The sequence below is a fragment of the Apodemus sylvaticus genome, chromosome 5, assembly GCF_947179515.1.
Source record: "Apodemus sylvaticus chromosome 5, mApoSyl1.1, whole genome shotgun sequence".
NCBI classification, from domain to species: domain Eukaryota; kingdom Metazoa; phylum Chordata; class Mammalia; order Rodentia; family Muridae; genus Apodemus; species Apodemus sylvaticus.
Window position 1 is genome coordinate 13,585,259 of NC_067476.1, and position 14,709 is coordinate 13,599,967.

The window sequence follows — 14,709 nt, forward strand, 5'->3', positions numbered from 1 at the left end:
CCAGTCCTAGTAAGGGGCAAATAGGACACATAGCTCAGAGTAGAGCCTCTCTGGGAAAGCAAACAGCCAAAACTTTCTTCATGTTCTTGGTTGCATAGGAAAGGCCTGCAAACAGGGTTTCCAAACAGCTGCATCCCAGCATTTCCTGTTACCCAGAGCTCATCCCAGTAGCTCTTGGCTTGGTGACTTGAGGTACACACTGAGCCTCTAATTTGGGGGCCTATGTTCCTGTGTCTATGAGAACAAATTCAGAGGACTTATATATTCAGAAGGAGCACTAAGAAGGGTAAAGGCCAGGAAATGTTTATAATGTGACTAATTTCCAAGGTCTTCATGACTAAAAGGTCACTGCCAGTGCCAAGCTCCTCAGCAAGGCTCACAAGCTAGGGACATGCCACATGCCCCCATGACAAGTGTTGGATTTCATTGTCAAATCCAGCTATGAAAAAGCTCCTTTAACACAGCCTCCAGCTTAGCAAGAAAGCAACGCTTAGGCAAGCAGAGAGAAGTGAAACCATTCTTGTCCTCTGGTTGCCGTCCCTGTCACCCCTGTGAAGCTCTGACTACAGGACACCTGCCAGAAGAAACCCATTAGACAGCTGTTTGGTGCTCTTAGAGCCTGGAGGCTACTATCTCCCCTCTGCCATGAGTGAGCCTCTTCCTGATTCTACCCACTGTGTCTTGTGGCCAGACAAGATGTGTTTGTCCTGGCATCTTCTTTCCTAAGCACTGAGGATATTCTGAGAGACATTTAATAACTTGTCGCAGACATGGTCACCTGTGTGTTGCTTAGGGGCCTCACCTGAGGTGGGCAGATTAGGGGAGGAATGAAACCTGGATTTGAGTTCTCTCACTGACAGACATTTGCTGTGGCTAGAAAGACTGTAACCCAGGCACTGAAAAGGTGTAGATGTCACATGGCCACCTGTCTGGGAAGGAAGGGAGAGTCGCAGTCACCCACTTTCCACTGTCTGGAAGGATCAGTCGGTCACTAATTGTGGTGCATCTGTGTTCAGGGCCCAGCCACATGCTCAGCTTAAGAGTACAGAGCAGACAGGCTGTCTGTTCAGTGTTAACTGTCTGATGCAAGAGGTTACACATACAAGGACTAAAGGATGCCCATGCTGTGTGGCTGAGGGGAGTGGGGATGCTATTTGGGAGGCCAAAGTTAAGTTTACAGGTAAAACTTTACTTTAGGGGATTTTTAATTTGTTTGTTTTTGTTTTGCTTTAAAAAATAAAAAGAAGAGAAAGCATTCCATTCCTTAACCTCTGCTACAGGGGGGGAAGGAGCCCAGCTGAGAAAAGACTTGAGTGGCAGATTCCGGGAGAGGCCTTGCCTCAGAGCCCTAGGCTGAGAATGATGGTGGAGGACATTTGACACCTTCTGGCCTCTATCCATACCCACGGTCAAAACAATACACACAGATATAATCTTTTTTAAGAGTTTAAAATTATAACCTTGCAAAATAAAGTTCTGATTTCCCTACACAGCCTTCACTGACATTGGAAACTACTGATCACTCGGGCCTTATAGGCCAGAATTCCCCATCCAGACCCTGGCCCTGGGAGTGTGCTCACAAAGTCTGTCTGTGCTTCTGCCTGGCCTTTTCTCTCCTTCACAGGCGTTGCCGCCTTCTGTCCTTCCTTCTACTCCTTTCCATTCATTCCCTCAGACATTTGTGTAGACCTCTGGACAATGCAGTGGGCCCCATTATCTCCTAAGAGTCCTCCCAACCCCCTATTCAGTCTCCACCGAACTGAGTGGCCCAGCCAGCCCTACCATTGTCTACAGGAGTGTTGGTCAACTGAATGAGCCAGGAGTGAGGAACCAAAAGTTGTCCCCTGTAATTCTTGTAAAACACCCACACCGAGGTGTTAGTAAATGAATCAAATTGACATTGTGTGGTTTTATGATTTCCAGTATCTTCACTAAATTAATCCAGCCTGGATCTCAAAAGCCCCTCCTCAGGGCCTCACCGACACGGGGTTAATCTATGGGGCCTTCTGCTTTCTCTCCTGCTCTCGCTCTTGCTTTTTTTCTTAAAGGATTAATGGTAACCCTTTTTATCTTTTATGTCTGCTGAACCTTAGAAAAAAAGTTATTTTAGGAGCACTAAAGAAATGAAAGTCACTATATTTCATAAGTTTAGCCTGTGATTTTTATCAGCATAGTGATGTATGTTTGTAGCTGAGTTTACATCAAAAATTATTCTTAGGGCTTCTTGAATGAATTATGGCAAAGGAAAAGAGTCTAGAAGTAGATAAGGTTTTTGATTTCTGCAATATATTCTCTTTTTCATGTTTTTATCTCTCATAACACAAGTGTCTTCCCAAAGACTGGAACGTGTGACCAACTGGAATAATTTAGTTGTGAAAACAGAGCAGACGTGTTATTAAGCAGCCTGCTTCACAAAAAGACATTAAGTGTGGGGAGATAATGAAGCTATCCTGCATTCTTACTTGAGACATGTTTGTCAGGATTTTGAACAGAAAAGAAATGTTTTAAACCCTTTGAGTGTGGCTATTTTGCAGAGTTTATGAAGAAAGCTGCTGTCAGACCATTCATTCAGTCGTCATAGGAAACACAACTCGGGTCTAATTGATGCTGCATTCCAGAGTGTGGGAAGAGCTGACTGGGCAAAGGGCTAAGCATTAGCATCAGTGAGACCGGGAATTGCAGGCTGTGGAATCAGCGTGGCCAGGGCCCGGCAGCAGCTCTGCACGCCTGCACCCGGCTTCTGCCTCTTAGGACAGCTTTAGAGACAAGATTTATCACTCTGTCCCTGTGAGTGTTTAAGGACCTGGAACTTAATGACTAAATAGATACAAGCCTTTAAAACCTGCATGGATAAATCCAGACTCTTGGAAGAATTCTGAAAATCTGAAGGAGGGGCCCTGAAAAATTAAGAATGAGTTCTCTCTTGATTTAGGGGAGGGAAAACCCTGCCTTTATTATTCAAATCAGGGTTCCTTCAGTCTGGCTTGCCTCTGCATAGGATTCTTTTGAAGGTTTTCTTTTTAGTGAATTTTAATGTCACTTAGCAGATCCAGGCTACACATAGGCTATGGAAGGTCAACTTAAAAAGAGCTAGTGCTGAACAAAACTAGGGACCTTTCTGTGACAGGGAAGGCTCTGGCCCTGTGTGGATGTTCTATCACAGCAGGTCTGGCCTTATCCACAGAAGCTTCCACAGGTTCCGGGTCTTTCAAGGAAGCAGCCATCATTAAGAAATCAGATTTAAACCTTAATAAAGTAGCTGTCATCTTTATAGCTGAAAAGCGCTCTGTATCTCAATTAAGTAGAGATAATATACAATCTTTAGGAAGCAGCAGAATAGAGGTAACCTAATTATGTTTCTTGCAATAGTATAATTTAAAGGAAATCTGATTCTTCTGGTGCTTTGGTTATATTGGTGGGAGGTGCTTTCCTTTGCTTTGCTTTTTTTCCAAAACTGTTTGGACCAAAACTAGGAACTCTCTAGGGTTAGGAGTTAGCTGCAGCCACGACTCTAGTAACTAGAACCCCTCAGATATTGAAGACAAGATTCAGTTAAGAGCAGGAGCTAAATTAGCTGGCTTATTGGTGACCTCGCATTTAAATGAATCTTTCTTTTCATAAGTACTTGACAAGATCTGTAAAGTAGTGTATTTAATTTACTAATTAAATTAAAGCTACTGAATAATGATTTGTCCACATTGATTTAGCTTAAATGGAAAAGATTAGCTTTGTTGTGATCTTGAGCGGCCTTAATGGCCAAGCCTGTTAGACACAAAGGCCCCTTGTGTCTTGTGGGTCAGAGTACATAGGTAAGCCAGGCTGTGATTGAATTGCCTGAACCTCACCCAGCATCCAGCTCTCCTCTGCCTCTCGCTCTATTGTTGCACTGGGCTTAAGAGAATGTTAACGTGGTAATAGGCACAGGGCCTTCCCCATTATACGCCTTGCTATCGAACGGTTCTGCATGACTAGTTAAAGAAGGTGGCAAGAAGATTAATGAAAGCCAGGCTAATGCAGAAGGGGTGCTTCTGCAAGACTTGTACCAGGGAGATATTAGAGCTGAACCAGAGCTTGGCTTTTTCTTTATCCCGTGACCTTTGAACCTGCCTTACTGTTGAGAGCTGCCAGGAAAGTCGACATTTTGATTGATGTTGGTACACGAGTCAGTCTTTCCCATTGAATTCCACATCTGCACGAAAATAGCTTTTCCAGCAGAATTCATACTGGCTAGAAGTGATAGCCAAATTGATGGCTGAAATGCTTTTATGTAGTTTTCATTTAAACCTAAAAGTATTTGATGGTTTATTCAGTATCCAGTTTTCACAGATTATATGTGTTCCCCTACAGGCCTTTAATGGGTTTATCAGCATAGAGAGAAAGACCAGTGTTAGAAATGTTCAGAGGTTCTCATCAGAGCTCCAAGCAGACTTCATGAGAAGAGTCACCACCCTTAAAACAGAAACTCTACCTGAGCACCCAGGCAACAGATTGTGAGGTCTGTGTAACTAAAGCAAAGCAACTATCTGGCTTTAGAAAGCTCTGGAAGGAGCTCGAACTTCGCACCTCTGTCCCCGCCAGAGCCCTAGTTTAGATGTCAACTCAGCACTGGGCTCTACATCTGAACTTCTGCGACAGTGGCATTTCATTTGAAAGGACTGACGTAGGCTACCTGTAAGATATCCATCCTCATGTGTCCACTCTCATGTGCAGGGTTTCATGTCTGATTGGGTGGCATCCTCCTGCTCCTCTCCCAGGAAGGGTGGCAGCAAGATCAGATTTTGTACTAAAGTCACTTGCCACACCCCATCCCAGGCACCAAACCCGCTGACTACCCACCCTCTTTCTCCCTGGCTGACAGGGCAGCTCCAGCAAAGACCACACATAACCACGCTTCTCCACCATGGCAGGCCCTCACAGGAAGGGGCCTCACAGCCTCACAAGAAGCACCTAGGGTATTGGTCATTCTGGAGGTGCTCCCACGAGTGTGTGTAAGAGAAATTCCGTGAGCGGGTGGGGAATGTTCGTGGCCTTGCTGCTGTGCAGTGGGCACCTGTGTTTATGCAAAGTGGCCCACAGCCTGCTCTCCGGCTCTGCTGACTCCCAGGAAATCTGGCCTCACACATGAGAGTCCAGCAGTGTTGTGCTCTGACAGGGACTCATTTCCAAAGTTCCAGATCAAATACAGTAAGTATTGCCTGTTGGCAGAACAACGGATTCTCCCGAATTAAATGCCCCAGTTATTGGATTGCCTTTTCCTAAGAGTGCTCTAGAGCACAATCAAATGCAGAATGCCTCTCCTCTTAACAGATCTGTTCCCTAGCCCTATTAAAAGGGGTCTTCATCTAGCCTGTCAAAGGGAATCTGCTGGGGTTTTTTAGTTTTAATTACACTATCCAATTAAAACTCCTTGCTGCATTTGGATGCGCCTCTCCTTGGGCCTGAGTGGATATGACATTTACAAGGCTCGCCTTTCAAGCAGACAATAGTGTGATTGATGAGGTGCAGGTTCAGTGAAGGAGGCGAGCGCCTGCGGAGTACCGCTGAGTATGCCTGGATTTATTTATCATCTCCTTCCCAAACTGGGGAACTGGGAGAAGGGCGTAAGCAACCAGGGCACTGCCTCAGTTTCTCCAAGAATGTGGAAGGGAAAGACCCAGTGTGGCTCTGGATAAAAGAAGAAAAAAACTGTGGACATGGGACCATGTGTGGTCAGAGGCCAGCTCCAGGCCTTAGGCTCTCTAGCTAGTGCAGTAGCCTGTAACCTACGCTGTACCGGCTTTTAAACAGCCGGCGGCACACTTTGGAACAGTTGATGGGGGCTGGCACAGGCCCCTGAGGGCTCAGCTGGTCAGGGTGTGTCCCGTCCTCCCCCCTCTGCTGTGCACTGACACCTCATTGGTTCCTCCCTCCCTCTGTTGCCCAGAAGCTTCTGGCCCCAGTATAGTCACTACTCATGACTTCAGAATCAGCCAGTGCTTATGGCTGTGCGCTTGTCTCTGTTCTGCCGGCCTGCGGAGAGGTGAAGTTAAAGAAGGCAAGAGCTTGTCCTAAGGGTCTAGCTGGTCAGTGAGAAAGACACCAGTGACTGCAGTGACAGCTCTCTGGGCTATGGCTGTCAGGGCAGGGTGAATGTGTGTGCTGTGTGAGACTGATGCTGCTGCAGGACGGGCTTTCTTAGTGTCCACTTGCACTGCACCAGAAAGAAATAAAGGATGCTCTAGCTTTAGCAGTGTGCTCCTGTTTTTAAAGGAATAGGTGCGCTGTCCTGGAAAAGCCACCTTCTGTGTCTCGGTTTTCACTAAATGGTTAACTTGGGTTTTATGGGCCAATCATAGCAAATCAGTTATCAAAACCGAGTGGAAAATTTGAGTACATTTCTGTTTCCTGTACTCTTCCTACCACTCTCCTGAAATTCATCCTTTCAAGATTACTAACACAAGTGAGTCATGGTAGAGCAGAGATATTCCTGTGAAAACCAGGCCAGTATCTGTTACTGTCTAGGAGTCTTGACCAGACTTGTTTTCTCTACCTATTAAAGCATTAACAGGCAGGGAAATGTCCAGTGTAACAGGTGGCAGCAGAGAAAGTGTGAAAGCCTGGAGCTGGGCATCTCCTCAAGGGCTGGGTTGTTTTAAGCCTCTAGAGGATCTTCCTCCCCTAATTTAGAGTTGTCATTTGAAGGGAGACAGGGTGGTTGATTGGCCCACAACTGTTGTATGGACACATCCTTGTCACATCCAGCCTTGGACTTTCTGAGGCCTGCTGGCAGGAGAAGAAGCCTGCTAGGCTTTTGTTTTCAGCTGTCAGGCATTGTCTCAGGAGGGAGAGGAAGATGCCAGCCATCTTGGAAGTTCAGCATCTTTATTACCTACTCTTGTGGCACCACCCCCTACCTCCACCCCCACCCCACAATCTTGTCTGTCTGTTGGAATTTATCAAATTCCTATTCCCTCATGTAACCCATTCTGACCTCAAACTCAAAAATCTGCCTGCCTCTGCCTCTGTTTCCAGAGCACTGGGGTCAAAGGCATGTGCCACCACAACCCACTACTTTTGTTGCTTTTGTGAATTTCCCGTGATCTGGGGTCCAGGCTGACCTAGAACTCCCTGTGTAGCTCAGACTGGCCCTGAACTCAAGGCAATCCTTCTGCCTCAGCTTTCTGAGTACTAGGATTGCAGGCCTCAGTCATAGATCATGCTCAGATTCCAAATTGTATTTCTAGAATACTAAATTCTGTAAATAAATAATTCCATAAAATCTAAATACCATGTATGAGGTGTTTAGATATTAAGTTGTCCTTCATAGACATGGAAAAAGTAACTATACTTGCATTATAAACAAAATTTTTATTGCCTCTGAGGTTCCCGCATGCAATTTTCAAGATGAACTAGCAAATTGGCTTTTTTAGTATAAATGAATAGAAAACTGGACAGGATATTTTAAAGTCCTGTTTCAGCAGCACAGGCTCCTGATCCCTGAGAGAGGGAGGGAGTGCCTTTGCTGTGAGACTTCCTGTGGGCTGAGGCCAGGGTAAGAGCAGGGCTGTACAGCTTGGATGTGCAGAGAAGGGGGAAGGAGGCCACTTGGGGAAGAGCTCTCCCTGTCAGGGCTGTCACCTGCCTATACTTGTGGTGGCACGTCCAGGGCATTCAGGAATGACTCTGGAGAGGCCAGGACATGGGAGTGGCCTTCACTTGCCCTAGAGAGACTACTCTGCCGAATAAAGCTTGGAAAGGAATGGTTTGGGAAGAGAGTTTAGTAGTAGCATAAGAATGGCCCATAGGCCCATAAGTGTGAGTGCTTACACACCAGGGAGTAGCACTGCTTGAGAAGGATCAGGAGGTGTGGCCTAGTTAGAGGAAGTGTGTCACTGGGGATGGACTTTGAGGTTTCACATGCCAAGCCAGGTACAGAACTCTCAGCTCCTTTGCCAGCGTCATATGTGACTGTGTGCTGCCCTGCTATATTGTAAGCAAGCTCCAAATTAAATGTTCTGTTTGCTAAGAGTAACTTTGGTAATAATGTCTCTTTACAGCAGTAAACAGTGACAAAGACGCCCTTCGCACACAAGGCCCAGGGTTTAAGTCTCAGCTCAGGAAAAGAACAAACTTAGGAAAGGAGTCTTGAAAGGACCAAACTGATACACAGCTCAGTCAGCCATTTCGGAAGCATGGATACCCACAGTGAAACCTCATTCACAGTATCTAGAGTTCAGCTGAAAGTTCAGATGCAAAGTTGGGCATGGTGATGAGGTTTGTAATCCCAGCACTCAGGAGACTGAGGCGTGAGGATAACAAGTTTAGGGCCAATCTAGGCTACATAATAAGACCCTGTCTCAGAAGACAAGCATGGAAGCAGGAAAACAGATTTAAAAATATGTCCAAAGGGCTGGAGAGATGGCTCAATGGTTAAGAGCACTGACTGTTCTCTTTCCTGACTTCAATTCCCAGCAACCACATAGTGACTCACAACCATCTGTAATGGGTATCCATTCTTCCAGTGTGTCTGAAGACAGTGACAGTACCCTCACATACATGAAATAAATAATCTTTTTTTAAAAAATGTCCAAAGCGGTTGGTGAGCTGACTCAGCAGTTAAGAGCCTGCTGCTCTTACAGAGGACTTGAGTCGATTCCCAGAGCCCATGTCAGCAAGTGGATAACCTTCTGGAATGCCACTCCCAGTGGACATGATGCCTCTGTCCTCCACATTAATTAATCCACCTGCTCTCACATGCACATACCCAAACACAGATATAAACACTCATAATTTAGAATAAGGTAATTTTTTTTAAACTATATTCAAGGCCGGGTGGTGGTGGCACACGCCTTTAATCCCAGCACTTGGGAGGCAAAGGCAGGCGGATTTCTGACTTCGAGGTCAGCCTGGTCTACAAAGTGAGTTCCAGAACAGCCAGGGCTACACAGAGAAACCCTGTCTCGAAAAAACAAAAACAAAACAAAACAAACAAAAACTACATTCAAAAACTTAAAATGAAGAGAAATCTATACTCCCAAAGGAGAAGAAATGAGAAGAAATGTAAGCTAGGGAAAAGAACCAAATGAAAATTCTAGAGTTGAGGGGTAATTCTTCTGTCAAACATTCATTAATGGAAGAAATAAGGAAGATAAGAAATTATTAGGTAGGGCTGGAGAGATGGCTCAGCAGTTAAGAGCACTGACTTTTCTTCCAAAGATCCTGAGTTCAATTCCCAGCAACTACTTGGTGGCTCACAATCATCTGTAATGACATTGGATGCCCTCTTCTGGTGTTTGTGGAAACAGCTACAGAGTACTCATATAACTAAAGTAAATCTTAATTAATCAATCAATTAATTAATTATTAGGGTGCAGGCTATCTATTACCATATAACAAGTTAAACTTTAGTGTCTTAAAGCAATACTTATATTATTTTCTAAGTGGCTGGGTGCAGGGAGTGCAGCACAGTTTAACTAGATCTTCTAGCTCAAGTCTTTGAAGCTACAGTCAAGGTGTCTGTCAGTCAGGTGGGAAGAGTGGTATTGAATGTCTATAGTCTCAGCCTTCGGGAGGTCAAGTTTGAGGCCACCCTGACCCGCATGGTAAGATCCTGTCCAGAACGGGTGGGAAGAGAAAGAAGGAAAAATAGATGTTATAGAATCTGCTTTAAGTTCACTGAATGGTCTCTGTTAGAAATGCTTTCAGTTCTGTGTCACCTGGCTATCACAATAGAAAAACTGACTAGATGATGGTAGGCTGCATCAAACAGAATGCTAGCTCAGAATGCCGGCTCTACAGTATTCTGTATTACTGTTATTATATTATTATACATATTATATTAATACTATATTATTGTTATTAGAAGCGAGCCACAAGGCCATCTCATAAACAGCAGTGGGTTACATAAAGCCTTGAGAATCAGGAGAGCATCATCAGGGGATAGTCCAGTCTGCCTGCCATGGAGAGGGAGCCGTAAGACAGCAATAGAAATGACGCAGGCTGCAGCCAGTGCTGAGAGCAGAGGCCAGCAGCTCCCTCACACTGCCCAGAAGCTCTGTAGCTGCCGGCTCAGGGAGCAGAAAGCTGCTCCGGATCTGATTTAAAATATCAAACCACCAACCTTGGAAGCCTAGCAAGGGCTAAGCAGAATAAATACAAAGAAAACTACATCAAGTCACATCATAACCAAATGCTGAGAGCCAGTGATAAAGAGAAAAAACTGAAAAGCACCTCAAGAAAGCAGCTGTGCACATCGCAGAACCATGACCGGAATTATGGCCGGCTTTCCGTCAGAAGCAATGCCAGCCAACAGACAGAGAAGCAGCAGCTCTAACACACTGAAGTAATATCTACCCAAAGGCTGTGTTTTCCCAAGTGGTCCTCAGCTGAGGGTAAAGACATTGCAGACAGTCAGAAAGTGAAGTTTGTCACCACCAAACCAGCGCAAGAAGTGCTGAAGGCTGGGGACTAGAACCCAGCTGTCCACAGGAAGGAAGCAAGGCCTGGGGCTGGGGTGGGAAGTGAGTGGGAGGGCAGCTGAGCCCAGCCCACCACTGGCTCCAGCCGCCTGAGATGAACACAGTTTTTAGGATGATAGTTTGAATTCGTGTTGGGAACACTAATTTAACTGGTAGTTAGGTGGATTGTCTCCCCAAAGGGCGAGCCATCATCCACTTGCTACATCCCTAGTGTACTCCACTATTGAATTTTGTGCAAAAAAAAAAAAAAAAGTGAAACATTTTTCTGTGTTCTGATGTGTCTATAATGTATTTTTAATTTTGCCACAAAGCCTGAAATATCTGCCTTCTGGTTCTTTATCGAAAAAGTTTGTCTCAAAAGATGAAAGTAAAAAGACAAAGGGACCCCTTCACCTCAGGCAAGTGCTCTGAGTTCCCACACGTCTACCTTGCAGCAACTCTGGGATGCATCTACACGTTATAGAGCCCCAGGTTTGTTGGACATCCTCTTATGGTAACAAACTAACAGACCAGCAGTCCATTCCGGAAGTGAGTGTACTGGGGCAACACAGCAGTAAGAACAGAGGTTTTGTCCTGCTTCTACTACTGACGCAGTTAAGGGCTTCCATGGAAGTCCAGCCCCAACCATGACTCAGTCCAGAGCAGTGGTTCCCAACCTGTGAGTCATGGTCCCTTTGGCAAACCGTTATCTTCAAAAATATTTGCATTACGACTCATAACAATAGCAAAATTATAGTTATGAAGTAACAGCGAAAATCATTTTATGGTTGGGGTTCACCACAACAAGAGGAACTCTTTTAAAGGGTCACAGCATTAGGAAGGCTGAGAAACACTGTTCTGGGGAGTTATTTTCTAACAAATATTGACCGTGCTTGGGTTCCTAGATGTTCCTCTAAAGCTTGTTAAATGCAGGAAGTTGGCATAGAGAAGCATATTAGTTAAATAACAAAGGAGAGGGTGGGGATTGCTGCCAAGAGTTGATCACAGAATAAAACCAAATCTGCCTGTAGAGGGAAGCAGGAAGGAAGCCCACTGTGGTAACTCAAGTTCTCGGACCAGTACTGGGAAGGTGAGGACAGGAGGAACAGGAACTCAGCGCCATCTTTGACTACACAGTGAATTAGACGCCAGGCTGGCTCCACGAGACTCCCAAAAATCCAGGAGAGGGTGGGGACTAGGGCAAAGCACAAAAGTATAAAACAGTTTTATATCACACTTGGAGCCTGGTGTAGACTTAGAAAGTCATGCTGTTCAGCATTTCAACATCGGAACGTGATAAAGTAGTCATTCTGGGCAGGCCGAGGGCTTATGGGTAAGAGTGTATGGCTGTGCATACACCTGCGCCAGCCAGCCGAGCTCCAGACCCGCTGAGAGACAAGCCGGGCGCCTGGGGTCCTTGGGCCTCCACATCTAGTGTGGACATAGATGCACACATACACACACACACAGCTGCACACACACACACACACATACACTTTTTAAAGGTCATTTCCTCTTATTGGAAAAAAGTACCTAATATGGGATTTTAATGCTTAAAATAGAAAGGAGTATTGAAATTATAAGCACAAGGAGAATCATTCAAAATACTCCTATTTTGTTGTTGTTGTTTCTTTTTGTGTTACTGGGTATTACACACAGAGCCTTGTGCTCTCTAGGTAACCCAACCACGATTCTTAGTTCATTTCCTGAAATTCCTGGAGATAGCCATTACACCCAGGAAAAGCACTTGTCCCGCTATTTGAGTTGCTAGCTGAACTAGCCATTTATTCCATGGGGCACATTTTTACCTGAAGGGACAACTAACAAGCCGATTCTCTGACCCGAAGCCTTTGGCAGCCATTTTCCTAAAAGCAACTAAATGAACCTGCTGTTGAGGTAGAAGCTGCCAGGTCTGTCCCAGTAGTGAAAGTCAGACTGACTCAGATCAGAATTCCAACTTTTGAAAACTTGTATCTGTCTCTGAGAACTTGGCTTCTCATTGCTTCAAGAATTTTCTGACAAAGTCAGTGATACTAAAACATGACTTCCATAATACTGTATAAGAACATGCTTCAGTATTGGTAATCTACACAGTGCAATGAACCAATATTTTTCAAAAGATGAGGTGCTACAAACCTAGGCAAGGTGACCATACACCCAGAGAATTCTGTCAGCATATCCCAGAGGAACTTGCATACTCATGCTTACCACACTGCACTGTACACAACAGCCAGGATGCCCATTGCATAGGAACCCATAAAGAAAATATAGAATATTCACAATGGGATTTTATGTAGCTGTAAAGAATGGAATTGTGACATTTACAGAAAGAGGATGGAAATGGTAATTATTATATTACACTAAATAAGTGTACTCAAACAGACATTCCATTTATTCTCTCCCATATGCAAATTCTGGGTATATTTTTATATATGTGTATACACACAAAGACATGGCTAAAGGTCATGAAATGAGAGCTCGAGACTTAAGGAATGATAGACTCTTAAGGGAGGAAGGGGGAAATACTGGAGAAAAAGTACATTATATGGGAGGAGCACATGACATGAAGGCAGAAAGGGGGCCATGGGGGGGAGCAGAGACAAGCAGGAGCACGTGGCAGTAGAGGCACGGGAAAGTCAACAAAAACAAACTACAAACTACATATGAAAATCCCATAGTGAACGCATTCGCTGTGCCAGTTTTAAAGAGTACTAACATTTAGGGATTTGTTTTGTTTTTCTTTTTTATTGATTAATTTTTTAGGACAAAGAGGAAGATTTATTCAAAGACCAAGACCAACCAAGAGTGGTTTTGTTATTGTTTGGTTGGCTCATTGATTGACTGGTTTGAAACAGGATCTTACTGTATAGTACTGGCTAGTTAGAGGTGTATATCACATCTGGCCTCCAACCAGTGGGTTTTAATGTAACAGTACAGAAAGTTCACTAATGAGAGTTTACATATCTACATACTACAATTATGCTTTTAAAAAAAAAAAAGCCAGGCTGCAGAGATGGCTCAGTGGTTAAGAGCACTGACTGCTCTTCCAAAGGTCCTGAGTTCAGTTCCCAGCACCCATGTGTTGGCTCACAACCATCTATCTGTAATGGGATCCCAATGCACTTTTTTGGTATGTCTGGAGACAGCTACAGTGTACTTATATAAATAAAAATAAATAAACCTTTGAAAAGCAAAGCTACCTCCTTGGAGGCTTTCTTGGTGTAAACATAAGAGAATCTTTACAAAGAGCATCAGTGGACTGTGCTGCCTGAACCATAAGTCAGACATTGTAGCGTGCCCTCCTGACATTCATCAGGTCTTGGTTCAGTGTGCAGCATATTATAACTCAAATGACAATGGCCTAATGTATCCCAATATCATAAAAGTAAAATAATTTTTTATGTATATAAATACACTGTCAGCTGGGCGTGGTGGTGCACGCCTTTAATCCCGGCACTTGGGAGGCAGAGGCAGGCGGATTTCTGAGTTCGAGGCCAGCCTGGTCTACAGAGTGAGTTCCAGGACAGCCAGGGATACACACAGAAACCCTGTCTCGAAAAACCAAAAAAAAAAAAAAAAAAAAAAAAAATACACTGTCAAGCTGAGCAGTGATGGCGCATGCCTTTAATCCCAGCACTTGGGGCACAGAGGCAGGTGGATTTCTGAGTTTTGAGGCCAGCCTGGTCTACAGAGTGAGTTCCAGGACAGCCAGGGCTATACGGAGAAACCCTGTCTCAAACAAACAAAAAAGTATACTACCACTGACACACCAGAGGAGGGCATCAGACCCCATTACAGATGGTTGTGAACTACCATGTGGTTGCTGAGAATTGAACTCAGGAACTCTGGAAGAGCAGCCAGTGCTCTTAAACACTGAGCCATCTCTCCAGCCCTAAAATAATGTTTTTAAAACCATGTTTATTAAACTTTGGGTGATATAAGGCATTTCAATTTAAAAAATACTTATGTTAACTTGTGGACTTATATTTGTAATGAATACATTTATTTAAAATTTTCCAGTTTTAGCTTTTAGCATAATAAAAATTAATAGCTATCATCTATATAAGGTGCTGGGATTGCAGATCGTTTTAAAAGGACAGTTCTACAGTTCTACAGGCTTGAACCTAGAAAAGATCTGAGCAGTGAGGGCCTGTCAGGACCTGTGTGAGGGCTGGACACAGGAGAACCTTTGGCCTGGGCTTGGTGTGTAGCAACACCTCCCACTATACTTGACGACTCTCACTTGAAGGAAAGATAGGGTGTCTGTATATTA

At 44.4% G+C, this 14,709-nt stretch overlaps 1 protein-coding gene across 10 annotated transcripts in view; it reads left to right on the forward strand.

Moving 5' to 3' along the window:
- Nucleotides 1–14,709, forward strand: part of Mapkap1 (MAPK associated protein 1) — a 212,706-nt gene that overhangs the window by 188,193 nt on the left and 9,804 nt on the right. The gene's annotated exons all lie outside the window — the stretch shown is intronic.